Here is a 19,824-nt window from a genome sequence, read left to right on the forward strand (position 1 = left end):
TACCATGGAATTCTATACAGCATTATATAAAAATATTTGTTCTCATTAATTGAATGTATGTTATAAGTAAAAGTGCTTATGTAGCTTTGGAGGATGATAAGACCCTAAGCCCTTCATTAAGTTTAGTTTGGACAGCTTATTTCACATATGATATTTTTTTGTAGTTATTTTAAACGAATTTTTTTGTATAATGTATGTACATTAAGGATAACATTGTAAAATATATGTAGATATCCGTTATTGAAAATATTGGATAGATGAATTATGTGGGTGTCTGTTCCTAGAATTATCTGATACTTTTTAATAAGTACTTCCTACTTTTTGCATCAGGGAGGAATAAATATTTCAAAAAAGCATAACGCGGATTAAAAATATATATTATTATTTATTAATTTAGGTAAAATACTAAATAACAGATCTAGGCACTTCTGTATCAAAAGCGTATCTCCGTATCGATACGGAACAAAAATATGATACGGATACGGAACCATCTGGGAAAGAAAAAAAATAGTACGGATACAATGTACAGACTAAAGGGAAATTAAATCTACAAACTGTACCTCTTGATATATTTACTCCCTCGAAACCTCCAATAATGAAAAGTAGTGATGGGTTACAAATTTGTAGAGCTTCAGTATATTTTATTTTTTAAAACGAGTCGAGTAGCTCCACAAACCAAGTTGACCCACGACACATCACTGATAAAAAGGAAGGTGAACCGCGATATGAAGCCACAATCTAAAAATAGTATTTATAGTGTCAAAAATAAAATCCATCCCCTACAATCAGCTGTGAAAAGGGAAGTAGGGGAAAGGAAAAATAAAAATAATATTTTGAAGAATTACTCTGATATCGATCCCCAATTCCACTCGGAGTCCAACAAGGACTTAGAATTAATTATAACTCTGCATCAAGGTTACTCTCCATCTTTTATTAGCATGCACGAATGTTATTTTAGGTTTTGAGTATAATTGAATGTATTAGGAAAGGAAGTTCCCTATAAAAAAAAAAAACAAAAAAAACGCACATGCAAAAAAATACTCACTAATTATACATTTACAAAGTCTCCAAATGCGCCTTTATCTCTCTCTTGGTATGTTTTTGCTTCACATATAATATGTTGTATTACTCTGTCTCTGTAGGTCACAGCCAAAAACTTCTCTAGGCGCAAACATCCCAAGGCAAATACCCCTACAAAGGCGAGATCCCTTGAAGATGAAGTAGAATAGAGGATCAGAAGTTGTGTGGATTGGATATCCTCCAAATAGTAAAAATATGAATTTCATTGAAGGGAAAGGGTGGGGTGATCCATAAATCCGAATCCTTCATGGTTAAGATCCATCCAAATTATTAATCACTATTGCCAATTGAACAATATTACCATATATTTTTCAATTGAAAAATCATATGAAATCTGCTCAGCAACAGTATGATTGATGGTGACGGTGGCAAGAACAGTGACATAGTTGACTTAAGGTAAATTTTGATCAGCTTTATCTTTGAAAAGTTCCATACTGGCTTAGAAACAGTGAATATACTTTGTTATTTGCGCAATTTTGTTTTATTGTAGGTTCTTAAATTAATTAAGATAAAGTTTTCCGATTTCATTCCTTTTCAATGCAAAAAGGAAAAAAATAATAATTGATAGTAGTGATGTGTTGGTCCTTCCCCAGGACTGCAGTCTAGTTTAGTCTCACTTGTCGGTCCTGCAAGAAGGTAAAATCAATCCCTCGTGACGTCACTGAGGGCGGTTCCCAATGTTACTTGAAAAAGGTTAGGCAACCAGAAAATAGCACGACAAGCACAGCAGATTTATTAAATAAATCTCTCTCTCTCTTTTTATTTTTGGTGACGTCATTGGGATGAGTCTTTGTTATTAATACTAAATAAATTTAAAAAGTAAAAATTCTGCGATATTTTACTAAATATAATGCCAAATGTAAATTTATAAATTTTATAAAATTGTTAAGACATAGTTATGTAATAAATAATATGTAATAATATTTTTGATTTTTCATATATTTAATTTTATGAGGCAAATAAAACTAAATGAGTCTTTGCAGTGGCTATTTGTAAAAAACCCAAGAGGCGTTTCATACCCCCCAACCATTTCCAAAAGACCTTGCAAGAAGGAAGGCTTGGATTTTGGCATGTCGAAGAAAAAACGAATTCAATAGTGATGAAGCCAGAATTGGTGCTCATCATTTTTATCCTTAGTGTTTGATAATTTATTAAATTTAAAAACTTACTCTTGGTAAGTCTCAGATATTTAGTAAAATATCGCTTAAGAAATATTGAGTAGTTCAACTTTTATGATAATGATACCATTTATTTAAATTTTTACTTTTTAAATTTATGTAGTATCAATAACCAAAACTCGTCTCAATGACGTCACCCGACATAGAAAGAGAGAGATTTATTTCGTAAATCTACTGTGCTTGCCCAGCCATTTTCTTGTTGCCTACGAATGTTATTAGAACATGAGTAGGCAACAAGAAAAGTGTTTCCTTTCTTCTAGTCATTCCGTTTGATAATAGAATAACAATTATATAACTTAGTAACAGTATAATATGTTCGTTTATATTGTTTTATAATGAAAATAGGAACATTTTTTGCAAAATATGTGCAATTATCTTAATACATATATGCATATACATAAAGACCGACCGTTAAAGCCCAGTCCCAAAGACTGGACTGGTCCGAACAAATAAGCACGGACACAACACTAGTTCGATGTGTCACTTTGTCCTATTTGAAAATGGCGTTGACTTGACGTGTAAATCAGCAATCAAAAACCAGAGGAAGTTAATGCAAACAAATGCTTTTTTTGTGGGAACTAATTCTGCCTTGAACAGTTTGCCACATTGCTTATATAAGGAAGTGTTCCTGGCTATTGTCTTCCAAGAATGCACTACAAAAAAATTATATTATATTTTTAATAAAATATAATTTGAATGGTAGTGACGAAGGAAATATAATTGGAAATATATATAATTGATTACAATCCGATGGAACAGAAATGTAATTTTAAGCGAAATACATGGTGGAAAATCTATTGATGACCTTTTTTACCCTTTTACTAAGATCTCTATAACTCTCTTCAAAATAAATATAGAAACTTGAAATTTGGTTTGATTAATCTTTTATTATTGTGCATTAAAAAAATGAACGGATAAAATCACCCCCCACCTGCAATGACCTCATATAAGCGGGGCTGCACGCAGGAGCAGGCCTTGATGATGTTCTTCCTGGAGATGTGGCTGAATACCTCCATGATAGAGGTGATGAGGGAGGGCTTGGTGCTGTGAGCGTGACGATTGGTATGGCTTTCAGCCACGCCTCACACATAAAAGTCCAAGGGATTGAGGTCGGGGCTACTAGGGCGTCAGATCTCCTTCTCCCAGAAGGAAGGGATGTTCTGCCTTCTCCCAATGTTCATCATAAATCCGCATGAAGTTATTCACAGTGTCGTAGGACAAGTTGTTGAACTGGGCAATGTCCTTTCCGGTCCTTTGTTCGCAAAATCCATACGCCATGGCTCCACGAATTGCCTCCTGCAGATTCCTTTTCATAGTTGAACATTTTGTTTGTTTTGATTATACAGCTTCTGGTAGCCGACTATCAGCTGATTAACATAGTTAGCCAGTCTGGCCTTATTCAGTGATAGATATTACACTTTTAAAAAGGGCATCAATAGCGTTTCCGTCCTGTATATACTCGTATGTAGGAACATAGATTATATCTAAATCTCGACAAGAGCCCGACGCACATAGATGAAGTTTATTTGCATGCAAGTCGGCTGATGATGTACCCAGTAAAATTGAATATCTTCAATTTCGTGATAATATAGTTAGAATTTCATATATGAATCTCCAATATAAGATAATTATTCGTAACATAAATCATTACAAATGGGGGTTTATCTAAACGTTCTAGACGTCGTTACCTTTATTGTATCGCATAAGCTTTTATTCAAAAAGAAACGGGGGTGAAATGTCAGAAATTAACGAATCGTTAGCCAAATGAGAATATTATTATGTTGTTGTAAATCTTTTAAGTACTCTCAGACCATCAGTGTCATATTATTTCTCCGCAACTTTTAAAATGAATTGAATATATTATATATGATACTGAAATATAATATTCATTAGTAATATTTTATTAAACGTTTAGCTTTATATTTTTGTTCTATATGAAAGCCAAATTTCTTCATAGAAATAATAAATTTGCCAATATGGATATATATATATTAGACTGTACCGTAATGCCAAAAGTTTGGAATTTAGTGTAACTAGATACTAAGCATTTTATTCCTCTAAATAAAAAAATAATCATTAAATGTCTAAAAAAACGTACTTTGTGACACATTTTGATTTAAAAACCTGTAAAATGTGGGAAAAAATGTAATTTTGATTTGGTTTCTTTAAAATTATCGATCTGAATCCAGTTACCAGATTTTTATCATATTAAGTATTAGAGATGAAACATATATTTTGCAACAATATTTAGAGAACTTTTCTCTAACTTGACTAATAGAATGAGTATTTTAATTCCAAACATACTGATATTAATAAATATTATCTCTTGTACCGCGTTTTACGCGCAGGTATTTGGATGTTTCTGATCATTTTTACTACTCAAATCTGATTTTTCGATACCAAGTATCTAATACATTATTATCACATATACTTTTGTTGTTGATTTATACCAAATAAGGCATCCTATTTTACCAATTTATAATTTTAAACTACGAAAACTGTCTATTAAACTTTTACAAATACAACTTTTTATTTATTATTTCTTCATTTCTAGGGTTGATTTTTTTTCCAGCATAATTTTTTTTATGTATTCTTAAAGTTTGATATTTTTCTTTTGATATGAATATTTATTTCATCTTTTTTTTCTTTTCGATATCCTTTCAAAAGGAAACTATAAGGAATAATCGCTTCAACTTTTTTTTTGTTAAGAGGGAAAATCAAACGCAGTTTTAATTTTGCTCTGATACAGCGGTGCTGTCTCTTTTGTCTATAAACTTAAGCTGAAGTGTTGGCTACTTTTTTTGAAGAACGGTCACAACTTTGTGTGTGACATGGTATTTTGAGAAGTCGAAGCAGTGAAGAGGCAAAACTAATCCGTTGACTTTGAAGATTGTCTATGTTATAAAAGGCTCAGTGGGATTGTTTCAATCCTGGATATTAATAATTGAATTAGCATCCTTATGGAGATTAGGTGAACAGTATGGCCGTTCACTGAACCCTCCCAAATTACTTCCATCTCATATTTCACATATTTTTGATATCCCTAATGGTCTATCTTCTTGCTTAGAGCTTGATACTAACGATAGTAGAACATGCTCTGAGTGCAAGTAAAAGAGAAACATTTGGTCCATAGACTTGTTCGAATAGTGTCTGAACTTCATACCCATGAATTACCGCTATGTCACATAATAATTGAGCTTAACAAACCCCGCACTTTCACAGCATCTACGGAAACGTCATATTGGATAAACTCCAGAATGCCCTCCTTATTCCAGCCCTCAAGAATATTCTGGTGCTGTTGCACCTTCATTTGAAACCTGTTCAACATTGCTATAGACAAAATATTCTAAAGGATTCAATTTCGGTGAGTTAGGAGGCCAAGAACTCGACGTGACCTACCTCACATTCTTAGAATTAAAAGACCAGGGTGGTCTTTAACTAGTGTGGCAGGATGCTACCAGATCCAAGATCAATCTTACATAATGTTGCAGATTCAGGGAAAACTTTGGTGGCAAAACACACCTTGGGGTAGACCTTCAGGACCTGTTTGAAGATAAAGGGTGGCATAACGTATCCCTCGCTGCAAATAACATGCTCTGACTACTTGGCCTTCATGATCCTTGGGCCGTTATAAGACATTTTTGCCAAACATCTATTATTCCTCGAGTTATTCTTCTAGGTTTGACAGAAATTCCAATGGTTCAAGGGTTTTATTACTGAATAAAAAATCTCTTGAATAAGTGTATTTCAAGATGATTATTGCTTATATAAAAATAGAAAATATAAATTACTATTAAATCATTAATTAATTAAATATATCATACTTACAATTTACATAAGTGCAGTAAACATATAACTAATAATTAAACAAATCCACATTAATATGAACATAATAATTAATATCCTACAATCAGGGATGACTCCCCTCTTTTCTCTTTTTCTTTTGCATTCTTCTTCTTCTCTTCGCATCAGCTGACGAATAGGGATACCTCAAAATAAGAGTAACATATTTCTTCAATTACCAATATTAAAAACCTGAAGGATAACAACAATAGTATTAAGAGAAAGCCTGGAAGACAAACAGGCAAAAAAAGTCAAAAAAATTTGTGAATACAACATTGTAAATTTATGACCCTGGTCAATGTGGCCTCATTCCTCGCAAAAGGGTAACCCTTGTGACTATGTAATCTAGGGTATAGTAGAAAGGAAGGCATGTACCACCTTACATGTGAATGTGGATGCCCTGAAAGCTACCTTGCATAAAGAATTGCCTGACATATCAGAAGAATATGTGAAGAAGAACTGCAAGGCCTTGAGGCCTAGTATGGAGACCCTGCTACAGTCCAATGCGTGGCAATTTTGATGTTTCGTTATATATAGAAAAAAGAATAAAGTCCCATTGTTTGTTTACTTATACTTTTATAAAGTCTCATTTTTTACAACTTTTACATTTTGAAATTTTGATGAAGTTGAGCTTGGGAAAGTCTGTTCACGATTCTCAAGGATAGAAGCTCCATTTTTTTATTGGGCAAATGTCCTAGATCCATGTTAAAAAAAAACTCCATTCAGTTCAGCTTGTTCAAAAATGCTACTTTGTCAAGTCAAGGGATAACAAGTATGAATAAATTAAAGTGTAAGAATTTTTTTAAATATAAAGTCGCATGTACATATATATAGAGTGTTAAGATCGAATCGGCACATTTTTCAAAAATATTTAAATTGTCGGAGGAGCCACATGCTTTGGACGGATTTACTTGAAAATTGGCTTAAATTGTACATATGCATGTGGAGATGGGCTCATTTGATGTATTCGCCTCCAGCATCAATCACGCTCTGGAGCCAAGCCCAGAATGAGGAGTAGGCGTTGACAAGGTAGTTCCTTAGTATGTTGGTCATTGTCTCCTTGATGGAGACAAGCAGACTTGAAGGCATGAAATGTTTTATTTGTTTTATATTCCGCGTAGCCTCAGACAGACTCCAGACTACTCAGGCCATAGTTCCTTCCCAATAAAGTAATTGCAGTTTTCAATGAGTGCGGACCTGTTTTAGATATGAAAAGGTGCTAAGTCTTGTTTTCAGACCTCCAGCATCATTTTAGACCTCTTGATTTGAAATCCTCATGTTGATGCAATGCCGTTCCTCCTCTATCAATTCAATCTTCTTTATATCTTGAGCAGCTGTCGCATGATACCCCAAACATTACTAAAGTTTGTTGATATAACAAAGTTTTCGCCGGCAGAAAAAAGAGACAACGTCAGACAGCTGCATGATAACAAAGTCGCCGGGGTACGCAAGCACCAATTTGATCCAAAAATCCTGTACAGATATTATATTCGTATATGTACAATCTGAATTTGAAACTTCAGCAAGGTATAATTTATTAGCGAACAATAGATTTTCAACGAAATTTATAGTATAAACAGATGTGTATCTGAGCTCTCTTAATCATTAATGTAGCTGCCCTTGGCAGTGATAATGGATTAAAGGCGGCGGGGGAAGGCCTGACAGAGGCTACGAATGTAGTCATCTGTCTTGGCGTCCTAGTGCTGATAGACAGTGGTTCTTAGGACATCGATGCTTGGATGACGGACACTAAAGGCGTTCCCCTTTATATTCACCCAGAAGGTTTAGTCGTGGGGCTAGGGGTCATTGTTGTAGGGGGCCTAAAGTGTCAAAAAGAGTTAATAAGAACTCAAAAGACTCATTTAATAAAGTCTTGCAAAGGAGGAGATGAGTTTCTTCAATTGCTGGCATCAAAAGTGATATTTTCAGCCAAACAAGCTTCATAAGGCTCTTTCTGTTGACTTTTTTAATATATCTCTAGACACCCTGCTGTGAAACCCAAAGATATCTTGCATGGGTCCTCATGGACTTGAGGGGATTGGCTTAGGGTGTTTTCTCTAACTCCTCCGGGTCCAGTTTGGCATTTTTTAAATAGCCCTTATTCCTCTCTTCTCTCCAACGTTTAGGACTTACGGACGGATTAGACGGTGGTCAATTGGAGACACCAAATTGCTTGGAGTGCGCGAATACTAATTTGTTGATCATGTTCAAGTGTTATTTTCTGGATTTGTACGTAAGCTAGAAAGTTTACGTTTGTTTGTTTTTTGTAACTCATAAAAATATGATTTAATGTATCGGTATATGAATTAATTTTTTTAATTATTAATATAGTAAGTGTTCTGATTTCAATGGACCACCAGGTATGTAAATATTGACAATAAATGTTTTTTTATGTATACACTAATGTAATATTATAAAAAAAAAAAAAAAACAGGTTCCACATACTCGTATATACACAATTATTTATTTATTGGAAAAATTGCTTTGTTTTTTTTTCCTTTAATTAGAAAGAACAATGCTCACATCATAAAAAGTATCAACGTATGAGTTTTAAGATTTATTCTTCATAGTGCCTATTTCCTAGGGATGGTAAGGTAAAGTATCGAATTAGTTTGGTGTACAAAAAGTACTGAGACCTGCCTCTAAGCAGTAATTAAAATACTCATAAATTGATCAGGATTTTATTTTATAATATTTTTTTCTATGAGGTCTTCAGGTCATTAATATTCGGATAGTTGACTTTGCAGGCCTTTTTCCCAATTTGTTATAAAATGGAGTAATCCAGGGGATTCAGATCTGGACTCTGAGGGGGCCAAAGTTTCTTGGACCAGAAATTCATGTTGCTACCCATCCACTCTTGTACAATATTAGCAGTACGGACTGTAGCCCCGTCCTGCTGAAATACGTACATGGCCTTGTTGGAGTTCTTCATAGCCTTGGTGATTTATGGGACTACATTTTCCTTCAACACCATCAAGTTGTCTGCCGTGGGTAACTAGTATCCAACAGGAAAACAAATACAAGAAATCTTTTCTTCAGTTGATGCCACAACCCCCAACATCATCACAGAGGCTGGATGTTTTGTCTTAATGACTGTCCTGATGCTGTTGTTACCCTTGCCAAAGCATACCATCCGAATATTTTGCTTGTTGTAGACGGGATCATCGGTAAAGGTCATTTCATCAAAGAAAAAAATCAGCCGGCTGCTGTTGTGCTTCAGAGCATTCAAAAGTTGTTGACATTGCTGAAGACAGAGTTCTTTTTGACGTTCGGACAGGAGTGGCCTCTCAAATCTGTCTAAGTGACCTTCATGGATCCTTTCGGATGACCTTGCCCACAGTAGACCGATACACTTCTACTTCTTGGTTTACTTTTACATCTTTATCACTAGTTTGACCTTGAATGCATCTATGATATCTTCAGGCTTCATTTTGGTGGGTCTTCCAATCTTGGCTTTGTCCTTAAGGTTGTCCTCATCAGCCAAACGGTTTCTTACTCGATAGACTGTGGCCTTACTGATGTTTAAGGCCTTTATTAAGTCCAAGGTGGTCTTCCTGGAGGGATGGAAATCGCCTATGATGGCTCTTCTTGCCCCCATCGTTACATATACCTTTTTTACTACATATACGATGTACATCAATCAAAGGCTTACAATCTAAGCTATTCAAAAATAATAGGAACTTTCGGATTTAACCAACAACACCTATTCAAAACTGTATTTTTGGAAGGTCTCATTAATTTTTATACATTCGATAGATTGTCTAGATAATTCACAAAAGGAAGAATAGCCATCACCGGAGGCTTATTAATGATTGAATGCCTCTTGCAGAATTTTATCGGGAGTTTTGGTTGAGCAAATGGAGTCCATATTATATAAAAATATGGGAAAATCTGAGAAAGACTTTTTTGAAAAAAAACAAAATGTCTTACGTTTCAAGAAACATCCTAGTAGCTATTGAATCTGTCAGTTCTATTTAAAAAATTTGGAGCTAGTATCGGAGTTGACTTTAATAATGCATTCCATTCGATAAATCATTGTCATATTTTAAAGCTATTAAGAGACTTCTCCCAAAAAGTTTTTTAATCGTATGAGAACACTTTTACATAATGGATCATCATCTACTATATCGTTAAGTTGAGTAGAAAGTGAATCAATTTATCTGAAAAAAAGCTGTACACAAGGCTGGACGACCGCACCTATTTTATTCATTGCATTTATAGAAGATTTAATTATACATATTTTTTTAAAGTACGGCAGGTTTAGCGTTTATTTTAATGACTAGCCGAATTTGATCGATACTTATGCGGATGATGTCACTTTAACAGTAGAAGCTAATTCAGAGTCCCTTGGTCTTAAAAGAATCAATATCTTGCTGGAATTCAGTGAAAAGTATAGAAAAAGATATGGTTTTAGACTCCATTACCTCCATTCTTCCTCTGGGTGTTTGGAAGCTAAGAGAGTACCAAAAAGTAATAAGTTGTCAAGTAAAAAAAAGAGATCTTGGGCATGATTTGGGAGCATCAAGGCGCTCATATTTTGAATTGGCATTCTATCAATTGTGCCATTTACCAAAACTAAGTCTAAGTCGAGAAATATAAATCTTCAGAAAAGAATTGATCTATATAACACCCAAGTAGTTCCTCTATTTATATAGAAAGCCACTTCTTCCCCTCAATTGGCTATGAGGGTTATTAAAGAGGAACAAGAGTGACTCAAAAGCTATTTCGCCAATGCTATTTGACCCCATAAAAAGGCCTAAAAAAGGCCTATTCGAGTCGGAATTGTTCTTCTTGTGAATAACTTTTTATAAAATATAAACTATCCCTATTAAACCTCTAAATGAAAACTTTTTAAAGAGAAATCAAAAATCACCGGGTATTAAAATACCGAAATTTGGTTTATTCATCAATGGGGGACTCCACCTATCTGATATGATTTTCAAAACTGTCTTAAACAAAATTTTAAACGTGTACAATCATTATGAAACAAAAATAAAACTTTTTTGATTTATAAAAACTATTGCCTTCCTGAAAGAGGAAGTTATATTGCCCCACCCTGTATATAGATGAATATATATATATTCACTTAGTAGAGCGAATGTTCATATTTTAAAAATATGCACCAATACATTTTTACTTGACAGTCAATGTCTTTGACAAGATAACAAAGATTTTCACGAATTCTATATTAAAATAAATCTTTTCAAATAATTTCCTATAGATATCTCAGATATTAGCATCAATAAATTACATACAAAAAAGAAATATTGTACAAAAAAAAAAACTGTAAAATGATTTAATTTATTTTCTCATTCATATAGATGTATATTTAAAGATTTACGCAGATAGGATTAGAGATGTGAAAAGTGTCAAAACCTTTGTAAGTATTAATTTTTTTTAAAGTAGTGGGTCTAATAAATAAACCCAAAGAAAGTTTGATTTCATCTAGATGAATAACGAGGGTGTTGCAGTAACGGCCATATATGAAAGGCTAGGAGTCTTATCAACCATTTAGTTATAATTTTGCCGAGAAAATATAAACAAGAAACATAGAAGCGAGGCCAAGAATTTTCTCCAGCAGGAAACGGGCCAGGACTATCATCGACTCCACTGGATCAAGGCCTTCATCGAGCAGTGTGACTTGGAACAGGCCTTGCCCTCCAACTCCACCTATGGTAGAAGTACAAATGGGTTCATGTCGTGGAATCTAAGGGTCTAGGCAGGTTTCGACTTCCAAAAAAGACGTGAAATTGAATTCAATCATGGATAATTTTTGCGCCATTTACTTACGCAGAGTCAAATTGGAACAAATATGGGCACCCCTCCGTGACCTTTTTCATCCACGGAACGACTTAAAATATCACAATAAATGTGTAAGTCATGTAGCTGATCTAGTTAAACGTCATGAAAGCAAAGCTGCTCTGTTCTAAAGCAATACTCAAATTTTTGGGGGGGTTACCATCTTGATTTTCGGTTTATTTTATTATTTTATCCCAAAATTATACCCAATATACATGACTTTTTCTAAGATTCATAGCGTAACTTCGACAGCGATTAACATTTTTTTTTTTTATGTAATTAAGATGAGTTTAGTCATCTTGTTCTATACAACCTTTACTTTGAACTGACAGCCTTTATACATTCATGTATTCCCTTAATTAATATATTTTCCTTATCTATATAAATATGCCTTTAAGAAGTTTTTGAATAAACTTAAAAAGTTAGTTTATAATTGGGCTTCTTAGCAACTTCAAATCCTAACTAGTAGGATGAAAGAATCTTTTTAATCTGTTGACTCATTATTTTAATGAATACTCTTACAAGAGGTTTTTAAATCCCCTAATGGGTTGCAACAAGTGAAAAAGAAAAGTAATTTAATGAAGGTACTTCAATTCGATAGAAGAGTTTTTAGTACATATAAAATTTAAGGAGATATCCTTGAACTAACTGTAGTTACTGGCATTGCTATGAGTTATTAGGTGACGACGAACAGACAACCACATTTTGCGTTAATAATATCGGAGATAACCAGTGATTCATAAAATATGTCCTGTCGATAAATAAGAATAAAATAATGGAACGATGTAGACAGCAAGTTCGGGGAAATTTCTTCTCCTCTACTCAATGTAAATAGGTTCCCGTCCTATCGTTCCTAGAGAACTAAATATATTCATGAGGAATTGCGGCTGGGGGAACGGGAGGGCATGGTGTTCTGAGAAATGCTTGAAAGGAATGTCACAGTCACCAAAGAGCTCTACAAAGCCCAGCTACACAGCGTCAAAGAGGCTATGCAAGTGAACAGACCCAATCGACATATTGCAAAACCCGTCAACACCACACTTGAAGAACTCAAATGGGAGGTTCTTCATCAGCCACCGTATTCTCCAGACCTTACACTCACGGATTACCAGAAATTTCGCTCTCTGTCAAACCATTTGAGAGACGTTACATTCGATAATGAAAAGGACCTTGACCAATGGCTCAACAACTTCTTTGATACCAGAACTGATGATTTTTGGGGGAAGGACATCGAAAAATTGGTAGATAGGGAATGAGGTTGTGAACAACAATAGCAAATACATCATTTATTAATTAATTGTATTAAATATTTGTTCTGAAAATATTTTTTACATATATATAAAAACGCTACAAACTTATTCCCCAACCTAATATATATTGCATATGGACTTCAAAGAAGATTCCCAGCTATAATGGAGTAAATTTAATACTTTAATCTTTCCTTATATTTAATTAGTACAACTCAATTAAAGGAACATTGAAAAAAAAAACAGAAAAATACATATGGTAGTCTGGACAATTTTAAGAATGTTTCAGAGGAGATCAGCTAATCTGTATATTAAGTAGTATTGATCTGCTACTCAATAAGTTTAATGAAGAAAATAAAAACCGCAAATTTACATGGTCACTCTTACAATTTGAATAATGTTTGGGAAGAGAGCAGCTTAGCTGCTAGGATATTTCATTAGATTAGCTTCAAGCAGAAGTGACGAATGAAATCTATCTTATCGTTTTTATAGGGGGGCATACGTAAATCCCATGGTTCTTTTTTCACAATAATTTTTGAATCCTTTTAGTCTAGTCTAGACCGATTTATTAAATTAGTTGTTAATAACGTCATGTTTGTTTCAAAAATTTGAACACACGACAAATAATGTCATATAAAGGTAAAAAGGACAATTTTCAAAGAAAGGTAATGGCTGTGATTTAAATGATTGGAGACCCATTCAAGTCTTGAATAATACTTATAGAATTCCTTCAGGGTTAATTGCCAAACAAATTGAACCAATTCTGTGAAAAGGATCAGCCTCCATTAGACAGATTCCTTAAGGAATAAGAAAATGTCAGATATCTCTCGTAAGATTTAATGTGTAATTGAGCCTATGATTTACAGAAATATATTTAGTGCTATAGTGACGATTGATTTTCGGAAGGGGTTTGGGATTTTCCCATAACTATATTTATAAGTATCTTAAGAAGAAATGGCCTAAGAAAATTTTCAACCCTATTATGGTTCTCCTATCGAATGGGACTTCAAGAACCAAATTGGATGGGTAAGAGAAGAACCCAATTTATCTTAATAGAAGTTATCGTCAAGGATGTCCAGCGTTTTGTTTGTAGCTTTTATTGTAGAATTTTTCCAGACACTGAAGCATAAACTCTTTGGTTTTGGTTTAGATTTTGGAGACTTTAGACATAGACCTAGACATTTATGCAGACAATATCTCTTTGTCAGTAGAAGGAAATTCAGAATCCCAACTGATGAAGTAGATTTGTGTTCTTATCTCTTTCATTTCTACATTTACGATAACATAGAAATTAAAATTGAATGTAAGGAAGACTGTAGTCCTTCCTCTTGGCCAATGGAAATCCCGGGGAAAAAGCTCCAAAATTGATCAAGGGTAAAATGTATTTTCTTGTTATAGAATTTAAGAGAATTGGAGAATCAGATTCGAGTATAAAAACTTTACATGTCTTTATCAAGTTTAGATTACTTCAATGGAGGAAATTATATTTACACGTGTATAGATCTATACAATAACCATTTAATTTCCTCTGTTTTTTATACTCTTCAAATATATAACGTTAATCAAGAGATGTTAGGGCATGTATTACAAAAATATACGTGAAAGTTATGATAGATCTAACCTGCAACCCAGAAAAGGAGTGGCGATCATTGATCTCTAATAGCTTAGTTCAAAACTAAATTATGATAGGAACGGATCTATCGAATCCTACAATACGTGCATGGTCTCCCTCTGAGGAGGGCTTCTCAAATAATAGATGGAGAACATTTCCAAGGTTTGACTCGAGCTACAATAGACATGGTAAGGCAAAATATAAAGAAGAAAAATTTCTTAAGACTGAATGAAAACCCTGCAAAACTGGAAACTGAAGCTATAATTGTAAAAAAATTATAACGATCCATGACAAGAAAAACAATTAAACAACTAGACTAATAGTGGGAAATTTGGATATCTGGTAATTAGATCGGTGAAATACATGGCATTTAAAAATGATATATAAGCCTAGGAGTGATTCAGGATTAACATGTAATAAAATATAGGGATCTACTAGATCTATCATCTTGTTGGGCTGGGTGAGTTTGGACCACATGAAAGCCCATATTTTATTCGGGATTCCCCTACAAAAGAACTCCAGCCCTGAAATCCGTACAGTAAATTATACATTAATAAGTTTTAAAGCACTTGTAGCAAGTCGACTTACTTCTGGCAATGAACTGGGATTTGGGGAAATTAGGAAGGTAGTTATAGTATCTGCAGCAAGATAGACAGCTTTTTCCTTGCAAATTCCTGGGGGAAATTCCTTGGATTAGGACTGAGCCTCAGATTTGGTTCAATATTTTCTTTCTTGGTCGGTTACATATGATCATAAACTAAGACCATAATAGATAGATTCACGAAAGGGAAAGAATTATACGAGAAACGTCTTTTGGGTTTTTTGTTATTATTATTATGAACATGTTTTAAATCTAGTTTTTTAGTTTTGGCTGAGTTACGTATGTTACTTGGCTGTATGTGTACCTTTGATCTTGGAAAGGGATTATAACCATCACTTTTTTTTTTGGCTCTATCGATGCTTACATATTTGTTATGAAAATTGTTTCTCGGTATTTTATGTTTCAAATAAATACAAATGGGTTGGTGGGCTAAAATTCTGGGGAATAAACTAGAATGCTTATTAAGCTTTTTATTTACGTATTCCTAGTTGATTTGTTAAACATAACACATAACGAGGAGGGGGGAGTTTATTGTGTTGCATAAATCATATTTTACAACCAGGATTGGTTCTTGAGTATATGAGTAATGTGGACAACAGTCCAGGGCTACATTTGTAGTATGGCCTCCATGAGCGCCCATCAAAAAAGATAATTTGTTTGTATTTATTCACTCAGTAAAATTTAGAATCACTTCCTTCTAGCCTGAACCGGAGCTGAAGAATTTGTCTGACTTGCCACCAAAGAGCATGTCCTTGCTTGAGATGCTGATATTTGGCAGAGAGAAAAATATATTTCTTAAATTTCTCAATTTGTGGCAGCTCTAGGAATTGGTGTCACTCTTCTAGTCACATTTGCTGAAGGCAAGAGGAGCTTTTCAATATTAAAGCTCATCAAAACATACCTAAACAGTGCTACACGATTTTTACAATGAATTGTTTCTCCCTCTATTTGGATGATTGTTGTTTTGTTTACATATCATACTCGTAAACCACGTGTCATCACCAGTTATGATGTGTTCCCATGATCGTTGGATCGGAATTTGCACGTTCAAGCATCTCCAAAGAGACACGCTCACGGTTCTGTTTTTGAAGAAAATTCAGCTCATTTGGAACAAGCTTCGACACGCCTCAATCCCAAATTTTCATTCAGAATTGTACGATCTGACTCATGAGAGATTTTAAGGGAATGTGATAACTCACTTAAGCTCGTATGACGATTTTTTTGTTCAATAATTTCGTTCATTGTAAAATCCGTGGAGCACTAGTGAGGTAGACTTACTTATCCAGCTGTTGCAAGCAAACTGGTCTATAGATCGCACTCAAACTTGCATCATAATGAAGGACAGTGCTTCCAACCAATAAAAAAATATTTTTAATTTACTTCTGCGCGGGCAATGTAAATTAAAATTTCTTGGTACTTTTTGGCTGTGATATATATTTCTGGCCTAGGCTACACTAAGTGCTGACAGGTGCAATTTGACATTTCCTTTGGTAATTTCGACATTTGTGTTGCATAATTGTACTCAGAATGTTTTGATGTACGACCATCATTTGTGTTGTTTACAGTGACATGAAAAAATGAATTTACCAAAAAAATGGAATTAATTCGTGAACATTTTCTTGCGATCATTTTTCACAACTTTCCACTTGGATTATCACATCAGGAGTGCATTGATGAACTTAAATCTTTGTACGGCGATGAAACACCATCCTAGCACTCTCAAAAACTGGTTTTATGAATTCAATCGTGGCTGACGCTCGCTCAAAGACGAATTCTGTGAAGGTCGTTCAAAAATAGTTGTTGTACCAGAGAACATTGATGCTGTACGTAGAGTGAAAATGTAAGATCGTCAAGTGATATACCGTGAGATGGAAGCATCCTTGGGCATTTCTTCCACAAGCATACATTCGATATTGCATGTACACCAGTCCTTAAAAAAGGTTTGTTCTCTTTCGATCCCGCACAATTTGACAATCGCTCAAAAGAAGGTTCGAATCGATTGGTGCAAAGAAATGTTGAAAAAATACGCTCACGGTGCTTCAAAAGACGTTGATAAGATCGTCGCAGGTGACAAATCATGGATCTATGCGTATGAACCCGAAACAAAACAACAATCAACCGTCTGTGTCTTCGAAGACGAGCCCAATCCAACGAAAGTTGTGCGTGGAAGAAGTACTTCGAAGCAAATGGTCACCTGTTTCTTCGGCAAAACTGGTCATGCGGCTACTGTTCCACTTAAGCATCGTAGGACGGTCAATTTTGAGTGGTACATCACAATTTGTTTGCCTGAAGTCTTTGGAGAAATTTGAAAAACGAACAAGAGTAGGCAAATCATTATTCCCCTCGACAATGCGAACTCACACATCGGGTCAAACCAGCGCCTTTTGGACCGACCAAAACGTCGAATTGATGGGTCATCCGTCGTACAGCTATGACTTGCAACGCAATTACTTCTTTTTATTCCCCCACGTCAAGAAAAAAATGAGTGGTCAACGATTTTTGTCGCCAGAAGATGATGTTGTAGCGTTTAAAACCCATATTTTGGAGGTGTCTCAATCGGAGGAGAAAAAGAGCTTCGACAATTAGTTTGAGCACATGCAAAAGTTTATAAATCATGCTGGAGAATACTTTGAAAAACAATAAAACCAATTTTTGAGTTAAATATTAGCATTTTCAATATTAGGCCAGAAATATAAATAGCAGACTCCGTATACATAAAGTATTCGGGTTTCAAAGACAATTCCTAGGTCAAATGGAGTAAATGATATATTATAATTTTTACGTATACTGAATAATTTCAAATCAATCTGACAAATTAAATAAACATTTAAAAAAAACACATAAGATCGGACCGGGGAAAAGTTCGGTCTTGGACCGAGTCTCAGCACTAATACATTGTATGCCTTTACAATTTAAAGAGAGTTGTTATCATACAAATAAAGAAACGAAATAAAAAAATGGATTTGGAATTATTTATGCGCATTTAAGGCACAAAAACGATTTAACATTTCTTTGATACTTTTCTATTATTCATGAAAAAACTAGATACAACACGATAAATAAATATTATAACTTTTCTTTTTGCAAAAATACAAATTCCTTTGCAAAGTATATATAATACTATTTTGCAAACAGAAATAATTCAAATGTAAATTCGGATAAGATTATTTTTTCCTAAAAAAGAAAAATGTTTTATTCCATAAACAGTTTTGCATTGGAGTGACATTAATATTAATTATCCGAATAAGATCAACCCTTAATGTTACTTTTCAATAGATTAGGGCAGTGGTTCCCCCCAAAAAAATTGAGTTCGACCCTTAAAATATGTGGCTAGACAATGTGTGTCCCTAAACCTTGATATGAATATAAACTTTGGAGTATCTTCTAAAAAAATTCTAACTCCAGAAGAAACTTTTTAAAAAATGTACATTCATCATTATTTGAGTTTTGATGATAAAATTTAAATTGTATTCTTCCTTGTTTTAAATCATGTCGCAACACCTTCATTGTTTCCTGTGACCCCCACATTGGGAACCACTATATAAGGGTGTTTCTAAACACACAAGAGTGAAGTTATTTGATCCACATTCATTATTCTGTTCCATTGACCAAGAAAACATGTCCGAACAAAGTTTAACCTGAATGGAACAAAAATTGAGATCTTCATAAATGTTAGTCTTCATTTTTCGAGTGGATTTTACCTCAATTTCCCGCCATATACTTGGTTGTGTAGGAAAACGTGGACTGTTAATAAATATGTTAATTTTCTCATTAACATAGAAAGGTTAATGTAATTGTTTTTTGACATTCGGGGTTAACCATCCTTTGTGCGTAAATAAACTATAAAATCATTTCGTCATCTTGTCATCATGAGTGATAAAAAAAGCAGCGTATCTCAAATCACATAGATGCTGAAGTTGAGGTGGCGAGTATTATAGACATTATGAAGTGTTTCAGGAGCCTGGTTTTTAAGGTGGTCAAGATAAATAATGATGGAGAAACTCTCTCCAGGAAAGCAGAATTTGGAGGGCACAATTTAAAGAGAGATCCAGAGCTCCTGTCCAGCTGGGAGAAGAAGATCAAGCGCCAAATGGATGAATCACCTCGCCAACAACTTCTCCATGGCTCCATACTATCAGGATGGCCGTAAAGGGCGACTTGGGATTGTCTTCATATAGGAAGACCACGTGCTATCATCTGACTGGGGTAATGAAGGCGCGAGGCTCGTAGGTAAAGAGGCAAAGAGATGTGACCACCTTCCTCAACAATTTTTGTTAATTATAATTTTTTTTTTTTTTTGTTACTTTTTCTCAAAAATAATAATATAATGTTTTTACTAATGGAATAACACATTATATCTTGTTAAAATAATGTTGTTAAGGGTATTTTGTTAATTATATTTCCATAAATGTTGCCCGACCCCATTGTGGCTAGTGCTCCATCTAGTTGTACGTTATTCTAAAG

At 34.2% G+C, this 19,824-nt stretch overlaps 1 long non-coding RNA gene and 1 pseudogene across 1 annotated transcript; one reads left to right on the forward strand and one right to left on the reverse strand.

Annotated features, from left to right (window-relative positions):
* Positions 1-3,128: 3,128 nt before the first annotated feature.
* LOC139905961 (uncharacterized) lies at positions 3,129-6,212 on the reverse strand. Its single transcript, XR_011781132.1, has 2 exons — positions 6,087-6,212; positions 3,129-6,020 (listed from the first exon to the last, which is right to left on the reverse strand). It is a non-coding gene; the product is annotated as an uncharacterized lncRNA (long non-coding RNA).
* A 10,742-nt stretch (positions 6,213-16,954) lies between these two features.
* On the forward strand, positions 16,955-17,700 carry LOC121121620 (uncharacterized; annotated as a pseudogene).
* The last annotated feature ends 2,124 nt before the right edge of the window (positions 17,701-19,824 follow it).

This window comes from Lepeophtheirus salmonis, chromosome 7 (genome assembly GCF_016086655.4).
Source record: "Lepeophtheirus salmonis chromosome 7, UVic_Lsal_1.4, whole genome shotgun sequence".
Taxonomy (NCBI): Eukaryota; Metazoa; Arthropoda; class Copepoda; order Siphonostomatoida; family Caligidae; genus Lepeophtheirus; species Lepeophtheirus salmonis.